We start from the raw sequence: 14,848 nt of genomic DNA on the forward strand, positions 1-14,848 counted from the left end.
TGTGAGATTGTTGAGTCCTCGTGACTCATGGATACTTCCAAACAGTTGCAGGTGCCGATGATACCAGTGCAGGTGATGCTACCGAACTCAAGTGGGAGTTCGACGAGGACCTTGGTCGTTACTACGTTTCGTTTCCTGATGATCAGTAGTGGAGACCAGTTGGGACGATCGGGGATCTAGCATTTGGGGTTATCTTCATTTTATTCGGATTTGACCATAGTCGGTCTATGAGTGTATTTTGGATGATGTATGAATTATTTAAGTATTGTGTGAAGTGGCGATTGTAAGCTAACTCTATTTATCCCTGTCTTGTTCATTACATGGGATGTTTGTGAAGATGACCCTTCTTGCGACAAAACCACTATGTGGTTATGTCTCTAAGTCGTGCCTCGACACGTGGGAGCTATAGCCACATCGTGGGCGTTACATAGGGGCGGCTATTTATAGCCTAGGGAGCAGCCCGACATGATAAGACATAAATGCCCTTCAATGATATGACCATTAGGTGGGTAGATATTTTGGGACAGCTGGTGCGTAGCACAGTAATGGTCGGATATTTCAGTATCAAATTCCTCAGGGCTATCATGTTCCTCACTTGTAGGCAATCCACACTGGTGAATTCCTAACTCCTCAGTCAAAACAAATTCCTCAAAGACCAGAAGATCTTTGTCTCTGTCACTGAAGAAATTGACTGAACTGTATGAGATTTCCAATGGCTTCACTCGAAAGGATTGGTAGGTGTAAGATTTTGAGATGGGCATCACTTGGAAACTTTTCCTTAGTTTTACCTCGACCCCCTTTAACAGTACGGTGTTTCCGATGACTCAAGAAAGATAAAAATGAAACTACGAAAGCAAAAGTCTTCACGCTTCATATTCCTCGCATGAATATCAAGTCTTCAGGGTCACGCCAAATTCTTCACTTTCAAAGTCTTCAAAAAGCCGAAGTCTTCAGTTGATGACATTCATTTTTAGGCGTCGACTTTCACCGTAAATATCAAACTCCTCATAGACTTATAGACCCGTGTACACTCACAAACGCAGTAGTCCCTTAACCTATAAGTCCTCAATACACCAAAATCACTAAGGGGCACTAGATGCATTTACAAGACTGAAGGAAATATGCCCTAGAGGCAATAATAAAGTTGTTATTTATATTTCCTTATACCATGATAAATGTTTATTATTCATGCTAGAATTGTATTAACCGGAAACTTAGTACATGTGTGAATACATCGACAAAACAGAGTGTCCCTAGTATGCCTCTACTTCAGTAGCTCATTAATCAAAGATGGTTAAGTTTCCTGACCATAGACATGTGTTGTCATTTGATGAACGGGGTCACATCATTAGAGAAAGATGTGATGGAGAAGACCCAGCCGTTAGCTTAGCATAATGATCGTTTAGTTTTATTGCTATTGATTTCTTCCTGACTTATACATATTCCTCTAACTATGAGATTATGCAACTCTCGTATACCGGAGGAACACCTTGTGTGCTATAAAACGTCACAACATAACTAGGTTATTATAAAGATTCTCTACAGGTGTCTTCGAAGGTGTTTGTTGAGTTGGCATAGATCAAGATTAGGATTTGTCACTCCGAGTATCGGAGAGGTATCTTTGGGCCCTCTTGGTAATGCACATCACTATAAGCCTTGCAAGCAATGTGACTAATGAGTTAGTTGCGGGATGATGCACTATGGAACAAGTAAAGAGACTTGCCGGTAACGAGATTGAACTAGGTATGAGGATACCGACGATCGAATCTCGGGCAAGTAACATACCGATAACAAAGGGAATGACGTATGTTGTTATGCGGTTTGACTAATAAAGATCTTCGTAGAATATGTAGGAACCGATATGAGCATCCAGGTTCCGCTATTGGTTATTGACCGAGATGAGTCTCGGTCATGTCTACATAGTTCTCGAACCCATAGGGTCCGCACGCTTAATGTTCGATGACGATTTGTATTATGAGTTATGTGTTTTGGTGACTGAAGTTTGTTCGGAGTCTCGGATGAGATCACGAACATGATGAGGAGTCTCAAAATGGTCGAGAGGTAAAGATTCATATATTGGAAGGTTATATACGGACACCGGAATGGTTCCGATAAGGTTCGAGGATTTTTCATAGTACCGGGAGGCTATCGGAACCCCCCGAGAAAGTTAATGGGCCTAATGGGCCATAGTGGAGGAGAGGAGGCAGGCCATGGGAGGACGCGCGCGCCCCCCTCTTTACTTCTCCCTCTCCCTCCTTTCCCCTTTCCCCCTATCCGTTGGAAGGAAAGGGGGTCGGATCCTACTAGGAACGGAGTCCTAGTAGGACTCCCCCTGTTAAGGCATATCTCTCTCGATGTAGTTTTGGTGATTGATGACAACATATTTGCGGACTAACCATGTGCTTTGAGCATTTCAGAGATTCATCCTTTGGCTCGAGATGATTTCTTTCCCCTCGGAGTGTTTTTCAAGACGGTGTAGCTCTTTCGTTTCTTGTTGGTGGACTAGTTTCGTAGGAGTCACCGTACTATCAAGAGGGGGTCCGCTTTGGTGACGCTAGGGTGGAATCATCATGTACACTTCCGCTTCACACCCTCTGGGCCTTCCCGCGTCGTTGGAGGTTTGTTTCCCTGCTGTTTGGGTAGTCTTTGGCCCCAGCGATAGTACCGTGGTGCCCAATGGTAGTACCGATTGAGGGTCCTCAGCGGCAGTACCGCTGCGGTACCGGGCCACTACCGCCTCGACTCGAGGGGGGCCCTTCTCGTGTCGGGTTGAGCGGCACTTGCAGCGGTAGTAGGTGCGGTAGTACCGCTCGAGAGCGGTAGTACCGCCCTACCACCGCGGCAGTACCGCGCTGGGCCGGTCCCTCCTCTATCTTCAAGCCCTCCCAGGCTGGGCGGTAGTACCGCCGCCCCCTGCGGTAGTACCGCCCTCTGCGGGGCTGTTTTGGGGGTAACGGTTGGATGGGGTCTTTTTGTATAAAAGGGGGTCCCCTTCTTCCTCGTTGACTTACCTCTTCCCCCCATAAGCTCCATTAATGCTCCAAGCTCCATTTTTTCCCGATCTCTCTCCCTAGCCAATCATACTTGTTGATTTGCTCGGGAGTGGTTGAGAAGGCCCCGATCTACACTCCCACCAAGAGAAATTTGATTCCACCACCAATCCCTAGCGGATCTTGTTACTCTTGGGTGTTTGAGCACCCTAGACGGTTGAGGTCACCATGGAGCCATAGTCCATTGTGGTGAAGCTTCATGGTGTTGTTGGGAGCCTCCGATTGAGTTGTGGAGTTTGCCCCAACCTTGTTTTTAAAGGTCCGGTCACCGCCTCCAAGGGCACCAATAGTGGAATCACGGCATCTCGCATTGTGTGAGGGCGTGAGGAGAATACGGTGGCCCTGGTGGCTTCTTGGGGAGCATTGTGCCTCCACACCGCTCTAACGGAGACGTACTTCCCCTCAAAAGGAAGGAACTTCGGTAACACATCCTCGTCTTCACCGGGTCCACTCTTGGTTATCTCTTACCTTTACTTGTGCAATCTTATTAGTGTTACTTCTCTTGCTTGCTTGTATGTTCGTTGTTGTTGCATCATATAGGTTGCTCACCTAGTTGCACATCTAGACAACCTACTTTGATGCAAAGTTTAATTTGGTAAAGAAAAGCTAAAAATTGTTAGTTGCCTATTCACCCCCCCCCCCCTCTAGTCAACCATATCGATCCTTTCAATTGGTATCAGAGCCTCGTCTCTTTACTAAGGACTTTGTCGTCCGAAGAGTATGGTTGGTACCGTAGACGGTGTGGAGGAACACTCCGGTGTGAATCCGATCTCGTCTACAGACGATGGGGGAACCTCGATCTCTTGTGAGGAGTTCAATGTGGCCTTGGAGACATTGAAAACCTCCATGATGACTGAGGTTTAAAGCATGTTTACTAAATTCATTGAAGGGCTTAAACTATCCACCGCACCGTTGAAAGTGGGTGATCCCACTGACAAGGTGACGGATGCTATCTCCGACAAGGCGGAAGCTAGTAGTGAAAATGCTCCTTCTTCTAGTGGTAAAAATGGCACCGGCATCTTTGCCCATGTGGAACCACCACTTGTTTATGGTGGACCGATTCCTTCCACTCATTTGAATCATGCCGGTCCTCCCCCTAAGATTGTGAAAAATGAGGGCTTTGATTCTTGGTTCTATCGCTTTAAGCGTCATTTAAATCATGTGAACACTAATCTTTGGAGAATCATTGAAGAAGGTTTCCATCTGCATGATCCAAGCAACTTCACTCCTCGAGAAGCCGCGGATAATCAATTCAATGAGAATGCTCTCTTCATCATTCAAGATGCAATTCCACCCGAAGATCTACCTCATCTTCGGCCCTTCGCCTTGGCCAAAGATGCATGGCTTTGTGTTGTCTCTCTCTACCGGGGAAGCGCAAGCATTCAACGCTCCAACTATGAAGTAGTGCAAGATGAAGCCGGTGAGTTTGCAATGAAAGAAGATGAAGAACCTCGTGAGCTTTATCGGAGAGTAACCAAACTCGCGGTCTCACCCCGAGATCATGGGAGCAAGGACATGGATGACAATTGGATCAAGCGCAAATTCCTCAAGGCAATGATGCCGTACCACAAGGCCATGTCCTTCGTCATTCATCAAAGGCCGTACTTCCACACTTTGACCTCAAGTGAAGTGTTGGATGAGTTTGTGGCTATGAACATCTTGGACAAGACCGCCGACAATGTGGTGCTTCGTTCTCAAAGGGCAAATAAGCCCAACCTTGCATTGAAGGCCAAGGTTTGTGTTGAAGAATAAGAAGAAGAGGAAGAAGAGGAAAGCAACCCCGAAGATACAAAGTATGTCTATCATGAACACATGGCACTTGCTTCAAGGCAATTTTGGAGCAAGAAAAACTCAAGGCCAAACTTTAACAAGAATAACTCAAGTGGCACGAAGAGCAAGCAACGTGTGAGGACTTGTTACAATTGTGGCAATGTTAGTCATTTTGTTGCGGAGTGCCCGTATGAGAAGAGGGAAGACAATGGTGGCAAGCTCATTCGAAAGGACAAAGCCAAGTCTTTCCCCAACAAGAGCAACTTCACTAAGAAAACCCCTCACAAGGCGTTGGTGGTTCAATAAGAGTACCATGAGGATGATGATGATGATGAAGATGGTGAGTCGGTTGCCATGGCCTCCGTTGCCATTGCAAAAACTCCACGGATATCTCTCTTCGACTCACCCAATGAGAACATCACCGCCAAGTGCCTCATGGCTAAAGCCACCAACAAGGTAACCCCTAACATCAAAGCTACCATCATTAATAATCCTTCCTTGACGGATTGCATTGATGAATATGAGGGACCTAATGTGGAGGAAAATGAGTTTGAGTCCTTTATGGGTAAACTCAAGGGTAAAACCAAGAAGCATTTTGTTGCTCTCTTGGAACAACTTGGTGAAGCCAATGACGTGATCGAGGCTCACGAAGATACTATCTCCAAGATGGAGGGGCATAGTCGTGACTATGCCGATGAGATTTCGGATCTTTCCAATGCTCTTGAGGAAGAGCGTGGTCTTCGTTTGGCTCTTGAGGAGTCAAACAATGTTGATCATGCTAAGTTAAAGAAAGATTTGGATCATGCTCTCATTGTTTATCGTCCGAGAAGGCCAAACTTGGGGTTGATCTTGCTAGACTCAAAGAGGAGTTTGATCTACTTGACAAGGCTCACAAGGTCTTGAAGGGTTCTCATGCTAGCCTCAAAGAGTCTCATGATCAACTTCAAGTAAAGCTAACCAAGGAGAAAGCCATTTTTCCTCGTATGATGTTAATTGATAATGCAAATGCTACTAACCCATGTTGTGAGCATGTGCATCTTGTTGAGGAGAACGCTAAGCTAAAGGTGCAACTTGAGAAAGGTCTTGTGTCTTGCATACAAGGCGAGAAGAACCTCAACGACCTTTTAACCAACCAAAAGGGAGTTGTGGCCAAGGAAGGGATTGGGTACGTGCCCAAGTCCAAGAACAAGAACAAGAATGACAAGGCTAAACGACCTCCTCCTCTCAAGCAAACCTTTGTGAAGGAGGGAGAGGGAGCTACTAAGGAGAAGGAGAAGAACTCCGTGAGGGGTAATGATGCCAAGAAGGGAAACGCTTCCCTTCCTAACAAAGCCGGCAACTTTAACCCTTCTTATGTGTTGTGTCGTGCTAGAGATGGGCATGTTTATGCCAAATTTGTTGGTTCTCCTTATGAGTACATTCAATGGTCTATTTGGGTTCCTAAGACCCTTGTTACTAACATCAAAGGACCCATTACAAAATGGGTACCTAAAACCAAGCATTGATCTCTTGTGGGTATTTGCTTCCGGTGGGGGACCATGGTTGCTCGATAGTGGAGCTACTAATCATATGACCGGAAGCAAGGACTTGGTGGTGGACGTGCAAAAGATTCCATCCATGCCCACCAATGTCGAGTGGGGTGACGCATCATCTTCTAAGGTATTAGGACTCGGCAAAGTTGTCATTTCTTATGATCTTACGATCGAGAAGGTCATGCTTGTTGAGTCCCTTGCATACAATTTACTTTTCGTTCGTCAACTAGCACTCATGGGCTTTGCCACTTTCTTTGATATTGATACCGTGGCCCTCTTGTGGAGCAAGACTCTTAAAGTAGCCTTTGTTGGGCATGTCGAGAATGGTCTCTATGTGATTAACTTTTTGGAGCGACCCACTAAGACCGCGACATGCCTAATGGCTAAAGTTGATGTGGGATGGCATTGGCATCACCGTCTCGCCCACGTCAATATGAGATCTTTGCAAAGTCTTCTCAAGGGGGACCATGTCTGTGGACTAACAAATGTTAGTTTTTCCAAAGATCGTGCTTGCAGTGCTTGCATCGAAGGAAAGCTACATGAGAAGGCTCACCCTCCCACGACTATCATCTACTCGAAGAGGCCTTTGGAGCTCCTTCATCTGGATCTCTTTGGACCTCCATCCTTTGATAGTCTTGGGGGTAGAAAGTATTGCTTGGTGATTTTAGATTGATGTCTACTACACAACCTTCTTCTTGTAGACGTTGTTGGGCCTCCAAGTGCAGAGGTTTGTAGGACAGTAGCAAATTTCCCTCAAGTGGATGACCTAAGGTTTATCAATCCGTAGGAGGCGTAGGATGAAGATGGTCTCTCTCAAGCAACCCTGCAACCAAATAACAAAGAGTCTCTTGTGTCCCCAACACACCCAATACAATGGTAAATTGTATAGGTGCACTAGTTCGGCGAAGAGATGGTGATACAAGTGGTATATGGATAGTAGATAATGGTTTTTGTACTCTGAAAATATAAAAACAGCAAGGTAACTAATGATAAAAGTGAGCGTAAACGGTATTGCAATGATAGGAAACAAGGCATGGGGTTCATACTTTCACTAGTGCAAGTTATCTCAACAATAATAACATAATTGGATCACATAACTATCCCTCAACATGCAACATAGAGTCACTCCAAAGTCACTAATAGCGGAGAACAAACGAAGAGATTATGGTAGGGTACGAAAGCACCTCAAAGTTATTCTTTCCAATCAATCCGTTGGGATATTCCTATAAGTGTCACAAACAGCCCCAGAGTTCATACTAGAATAACACCTTAAGACACAAATCAACCAAAACCCTAATGTCACCTAGATACTCCAATGTCACCTCAAGTATCCGTGGGTATGATTATACGATATGCATCACACAATCTCAGATTCATCTATTCAACCAACACATAGAACCTCAAAGAGTGCCCCAAAGTTTCTACCGGAGAATCACGATGAAAACGTGTGCCAACCCCTATGCATAAGTTTATGGGCGGAACCCGCAAGTTGGTCACCAAAACATACATCAAGTGAATCACGTGATATCCCATTGTCACCACAGATACGCACGGCGAGACATACATCAAGTGTTCTCAAATCATCAAAGAATCAATCCAATAAGATAACTTCAAAGGGAAAACTCAATCCATTACAAGAGAGTAGAGGGGGAGAAGAAACATAAGATCCAACTATAATAGCAAAGCTCGCGATATGTCAAGATCGTATCACCTCAAGAACACGAGAGAGAGATATCAAACACATAGCTACTGGTACATACCCTCAGCCCTGAGGGAGAACTACTCCCTCCTCGTCATGGAGAGCACCGGGATGATGAAGATGGCCACCGGAGAGGGATTCCCCCTCCGGCAGGGTGCCGAAACGGGTCTAGATTGGTTTTCGGTGGCTACAGGGGCTTCTGGCGGTGAAACTCCCGATCTATTCTTCTCCTCGATCGTTTTAGGGTATATGGGTATATATGGGACGAAGAAGTACGTCAGGGGGGCCACGAGGGGCCCACGCGGGTGGAGGGCGTGCCCAGTGGGTGGGCGTGCCCCCCTGCCTCGTGGCTCCCTTGTTGCTTTCCTGAAGTGCACTCCAAGTCTCCTGGGTTGCTTTCCTTCCAAAAATAAGTTCCGTGAAGTTTCAGGTCAATTGGACTCCGTTTGATTTTCCTTTTCTGTGATACTCTAAAACAAGGAAAGAACAGAAACTGGCACGGGGCTCTAGGTTAATAGGTTAGTCCCAAAAATAATATAAAAGTGTATAATAAAGCCCATAAACATCCAAAGTTGATAATTTAATAGCATGGAACAATCAAAAAAATATAGATACATTGGAGACGTATCAGCATCCCCAAGCTTAATTCCTGCTCGTCCTCGAGTAGGTAAATGATAAAAACAGAATTTTCGATGTGGAATGCTACCTAACATATTTATCCATATAATTCTCTTTATTGTGGCAAGAATATTCAGATCCATAAGATTCAAGACAAAAGTTTAATATTGACATGAAAACAATAATACTTCAAGCATACTAACTAAGCAATCATGTCTTCTCAAAATAACATGGCCAAAGAAAGTTCATCCCTACAAAATCATATAGTTTGGTCATGCTCCATTTTCGTCACACAAGAATGCACTCATCATGCACAACCCCGATGACAAGCCAAGCAATTGTTTCATACTTTAGTAATCTCAAATCTATAAACTTTCACGCAATATATGAGCGCGAGCCATGGACGTAGCACTATGGGTGGAATAGAATATAATGAGGGGGTTATGTGGAGAAGACAAAAAAGGAGAAAGTCTCACATCAATGTGGCTAATCAATGAGCTATGGAGATGCCCATCGATTGATGTTAATGCAAGGAGTAGGGTTTGCCATGCAACGGATGCACTAGAGCTATAAATGTATGAAAGCTCAACAAAATAAACTAAGTGGGTGTGCATCCAACTTGCTTGCTCACGAAGACCTAGGGCACTTCAGGAGGCCCATTGTTGGAATATACAAGCCAAGTTCTATAATGAAAAATTCCCACTAGTATATGAAAGTGACAAAACAAAAGACTCTCTATCATGAAGATTATGGTGCTACTTTGAAGCACAAGTGTGGCAAAGGATAGTAGCATTGCCCCTTCTCTCTTTTTCTCTCATTTTTTGGGCCTTCTCTTTTTTTATGGCCTTTCTCTTCTTTCTGGGGGGGCTTCTCTTTTTTATGGCCCTTTTTTTATTCCTCACTTGGGACAATGCTCTAGAAAATGATGATCATCACACTTCTATTTATTTACAACTCAATGATTACAACTCGATACTAGAACAAAGTATGACTCTATATGAATGCCTCCGGCGGTGTACCGGGATTGCGATGAATCAAGAGTGACATGTATGAAAAAATATGAACGGTGGCTTTGCCACAAATACGATGTCAACTACATGATCATGCAAAGCAATATGACAATGATGATGCATGTCATAATAAATGGAACGGTGGAAAGTTGCATGGCAATAAATCTCGGAATGGCTATGGAAATGCCATAATAGGTAGGTATGGTGGCTGTTTTGAGGAAGATATAAGGAGGTTTATGTGTGAGAGAGCGTATCATATCACGGGGTTTGGATGCACCGGCGAAGTTTGCACCAACTCTCAATGTGAGAAAGGGCAATGCACGGTACCGAACAGGCTAGCAATGATGGAAGGGTAAGAGTGCGTATAATACATGGACTCAACATTAGTCATAAAGAACTCACATACTTATTGCAAAAATCTACAAGTCATCAAAAACCTTGGCACTACACGCATGCTCCTAGGGGATAGATTGGTAGGAAAAGACCATCGCTCGTCCCCGACCGGCACTCATAAGGAGGACAATCAAAGAACACCTCATGTTTCAAATTTGTTACATAACGTTTACCATACATGCATGCTACGGGACATGCAAACTTCAACACAAGCATTTCTCAAATTCACAACTACTCAACTAGCACAACTTTGATATTATTACTTCCATATCTCAAAACAATCATCAAGCATCAAACTTCTCTTAGTATTCAAAACACTCGTAGGAAAAAAATTTACTAATCTTGAATACCTAGCATATTAGGAGTATTTAAGCAAATTACCATGCTATTTAAGACTCTCAAAATAATATAAGTGAAGCATGAGAGTTCATTAATTTCTATAAAATAAAACCACCACCGTGCTCTAAAAAGATATAAGTGAAGCACTAGAGCAAATGACAAACTACTCCGAAAGATATAAGTGAAGATCAATAAGTAGTCAAATAATTGTGCAACTATGTGAAGACTCTCTAACATTTAATAATTTCAGATCTTGGTATTTTATTCAAATAGAAATCAAAACTAAATAAAATAAAATGACGCTCCAAGCAAAACACATATCATGTGGTAAGTAAAAATATAGCTCCAAGTAAAGTTACCGATGAACGAAGACGAAAGAGGGGATGCCTTCCGGGGCATCCCCAAGCTTAGGCTCTTGGTTGTCCTTGAATATTACCTTGGGGTGCCTTGGTCATCCCCAAGATTAGGCTCTTTCCACTCCTTATTCCATAATCCATCGAATCTTTACCCAAAACTTGAAAACTTCACAACACAAAACTTAAATAGAAAACTCGTAAGCTCCGTTAGCGAAAGAAAACAAAACACCACTTCAAGGTACTGTAATGAAATCATTCTTTATTTATATTTGTGTTATACCTACTGTATTCCAACTTCTCTATGGTTTATAAACTCTTTTACTAGCCATAGACTCGTCAAAATAAGTAAACAACACATGAAAAACAGAATCTGTCAAAAACAGAACAGTCTGTAGTAATCTGTAACTATCGCAAACTTCTGGAACCCCAAAAATTCTAAAATAAATTTATGGACGTGAGGAATTTATCTATTAATCATCTTCAAAAATAATTAACTAAATATCACTCTCCAAATAAAAATGGCAGCAATTCTCGTGAGCGCTAAAGCTTCTGTTTTTTACAGCATGATCAACAAGACTTTCCCCAAGTCTTCCCAAAGGTTCTACTTGGCACAAACACTAATTAAAAGCATAAAACCACATCTAAACAGAGGCTAGATGAATTATTTATTACTAAACAGGAGCAAAAATCAAGAAACAAAAATAAAGTTGGGTTGCCTCCCAACAAGCGCTATCGTTTAACGCCCCTAGCTAGGCATGATGATTTCAACGATGCTCACATAAAAGATAAGAATTGTAACATAAAGAGAGCATCTTGATGAATATTACTAGCACATTTAATTATAACCCACTTCCTATGCATAGGTATTTTGTGAGCAAAGAACTTATGGGAACAAGAATCAACTTGCATAGGAAGGTAAAACAAGCATAACTTCAAAACTTTAAGCACATAGAGAGGAAACTTGATATTATTGCAATTCCTGCAAGCATATATTCCTCCCTCGTAATAATTTTCAGTAGCATCATGAATGAATTCAACAATATAACCAGCACCTAAAGCATTATTTTCATGATCTACAAGCATAGAAAATTTACTACTCTCCACATAAGCAAAATTCTTATCATTCGGAATAGTGGGAGTATCATAAGAGACTTGAATACTATAAATTGTTTCCACATTAAAAGAGTAATGTTCAGAAAAGGGTTAATCATAATCATGACAAGTTTTATAAATATAATCATCACTACTTTTTATAGCATATGTTTCATCACAATAATCATCATAAGTAGCAACTGTGTTCTCATCATAATCAATTGAAACCTCTTCCAAGATAGTGGAATCATTACTAAATAAAGTCATGACCTCTCCAAATCCACTTTCATAAATATAATCATCATAAGTAGTAGGCATGCTATCATCATTATAAATTTGCATATCAAAACTTGGGAGACTAAAAATATCATCTTCATTAAACGTAGCATCCCCAAGCTTGGGACAAACATTAATTGCAGCAAATATATTCTCAAAAACATCATCTTCGTCAAACATAGCATCCCCAAGCTTGGGCCTTTTCATATCATAAGCATAATCACTCTCATAATTAATAGTATGGATAGCACCAATAGTATAGCAATTATCATATTCTTCCAAGCAAGTGCCAAAAGGATTTTCAAGATCATAAGAAGTATCATTATCTTCCACAATTATATTTTCATGAGGCACAATAGTAATAGGAGCAGCATTATTTGGGAGAGATATCTTTTTACCTCTCTTCCTTTTTCTTTTCTTCTTCTTCACCACACCATGTGTGGGTTCAATCCTCTTTTTTGGAGCTCCTTATTAATGAGATTGGTTGAATAGGAGGCTCCTCCTCGTTACCTGATTCATCATAAGAAATAATAGGAGGGTATTGGGAAGTCTCTTCCCTTTCATTAGTATTCTTTTCATCTTCTATTTGTTTTATTTTCTTTATGTAGTTGGCAATATAAGGATTTTCAATACAATTCACCGCACAATACATATAAATTTCCTCTAGATCAAATCCAAGAAGTTTATAATGGGCAAATTCTGGAAGATAGTTAGTTATACGTTTCATTTCTTTGTAGCCCATAAGCAAACTAAGTTCATTATAATGTGCAAGGGAAATCAAGTAATCACAATTTTTGGACACGATTAGATCATGAAACAATTTGCATCGGATAGCTAAATGACCCTGTTCATTGCAAAGTCCACAAGTACGGCCAAGAAAATTTAAATTTTCAGCACAATCATCTAGCCTTTCTTGCAACAATTTAGTTTCTAAGTACTTATGCCTCTTGCAATATCTATCTTCCCTATTTGGTGTGTACTTATAAACCCAATGCACTCCACAAAAATTGACATGTTTATAGGAGACATTTTCATCGTAACTAGTGCAATCATCATTAGTACCATGGATATTCAAGGAGTTCATACTAACAACATTGCAATCATGCTCATCATTCAAACATTTAGTGCCAAACATTTTAATGCATTCTTCTTCTAACACTTTGGCACAATTTTCCTTTCCATCATACTCACGAAAGATATTAAAAAGATGAAGCGTATGAGGCAAACTTAATTCCATTTTTTGTAATTTTATTTTATAAACTAAACTAGTGATAAAACAAGAAACTAAAATACTCGATTGCAAGATCTAAAGATATACCTTCAAGCACTCACCTCCCCGGCAACGGCGCCAGAAAAGAGCTTGATGTCTACTGCACAACCTTCTTCTTGTAGACGTTGTTGGGCCTCCAAGTGCAGAGGTTTGTAGGACAGTAGCAAATTTCTCTCAGGTGGATGACCTAAGGTTTATCAATCCGTAGGAGGCGTAGGATGAAGATGGTCTCTCTCAAGCAACCCTGCAACCAAATAACAAAGAGTCTCTTTTGTCCCCAACACACCCAATACAATGGTAAATTGTATAGGTGCACTAGTTCGGCGAAGAGATGGTGATACAAGTGGTATATGGATAGTAGACAATGGTTTTTGTAATCTGAAAATATAAAAACAGCAAGGTAACTAATGATAAAGGTGAGCGTAAACGATATTGCAATGATAGGAAACAAGGCCTAGGGTTCATACTTTCACTAGTGCAAGTTCTCTCAACAATAATAACATAATTGGATCACATAACTATCCCTCAACATGCAACAAATAGTCACTCCAAAGTCACTAACAGCGGAGAACAAACGAAGAGATTATGGTAGGGTACGAAAGCACCTCAAAGTTATTCTTTCGAATCAATCCGTTGGGCTATTCCTATAAGTGTCACAAACAGCCCCAGAGTTCGTACTAGAATAACACCTTAAGACACAAATCAACCAAAACCCTAATGTCACCTAGATACTCCAATGTCACCTCAAGTATCTGTGGGTATGATTATACGATATGCATCACACAATCTCAGATTCATCTATTCAACCAACACATAGAACCTCAAAGAGTGCCCCAAAGTTTCTACCAAAGAATCACGATGAAAACGTGTGCCAACCCCTATGCATAAGTTCATGGGCGGAACCCGCAAGTTGGTCACCAAAACATACATCAAGTGAATCACGTGATATCCCATTGTCACCACAGATACGCACGGCAAGACATACATCAAGTGTTCTCAAATCATTAAAGACTCAATCCGATAAGATAACTTCAAAGGGAAAACTCAATCCATTACAAGTGAGTAGAGGGGGATAAGAAACATAAGATCCAACTATAATAGCAAAGCTCGCGATATGTCAAGATCGTATCACCTCAAGAACACGAGAGAGAGAGATCAAACACATAGCTACTGGTACATACCCTCAGCCCCGAGGGAGAACTACTCCCTCCTCGTCATGGAGAGCACCGGGATGATGAAGTGGCCACCGGAGAGGGATTCCCCCTTCGGCAGGGTGCCGGAACGGGTCTAGATTGGTTTTCGGTGGCTACGGGGGCTTCTGGCGGTGAAACTCCCGATCTATTCTTCTCCTCGATCGTTTTAGGGTATATGGGTATATACGGGACGAAGAAGTATGTCAGGGGGGGCCACGAGGGGCCCACGAGGGTGGATGGCGCGCCTAGG

Source organism: Triticum dicoccoides, chromosome 6A, assembly GCF_002162155.2.
Source record: "Triticum dicoccoides isolate Atlit2015 ecotype Zavitan chromosome 6A, WEW_v2.0, whole genome shotgun sequence".
In the NCBI taxonomy this organism is placed as follows: domain Eukaryota; kingdom Viridiplantae; phylum Streptophyta; class Magnoliopsida; order Poales; family Poaceae; genus Triticum; species Triticum dicoccoides.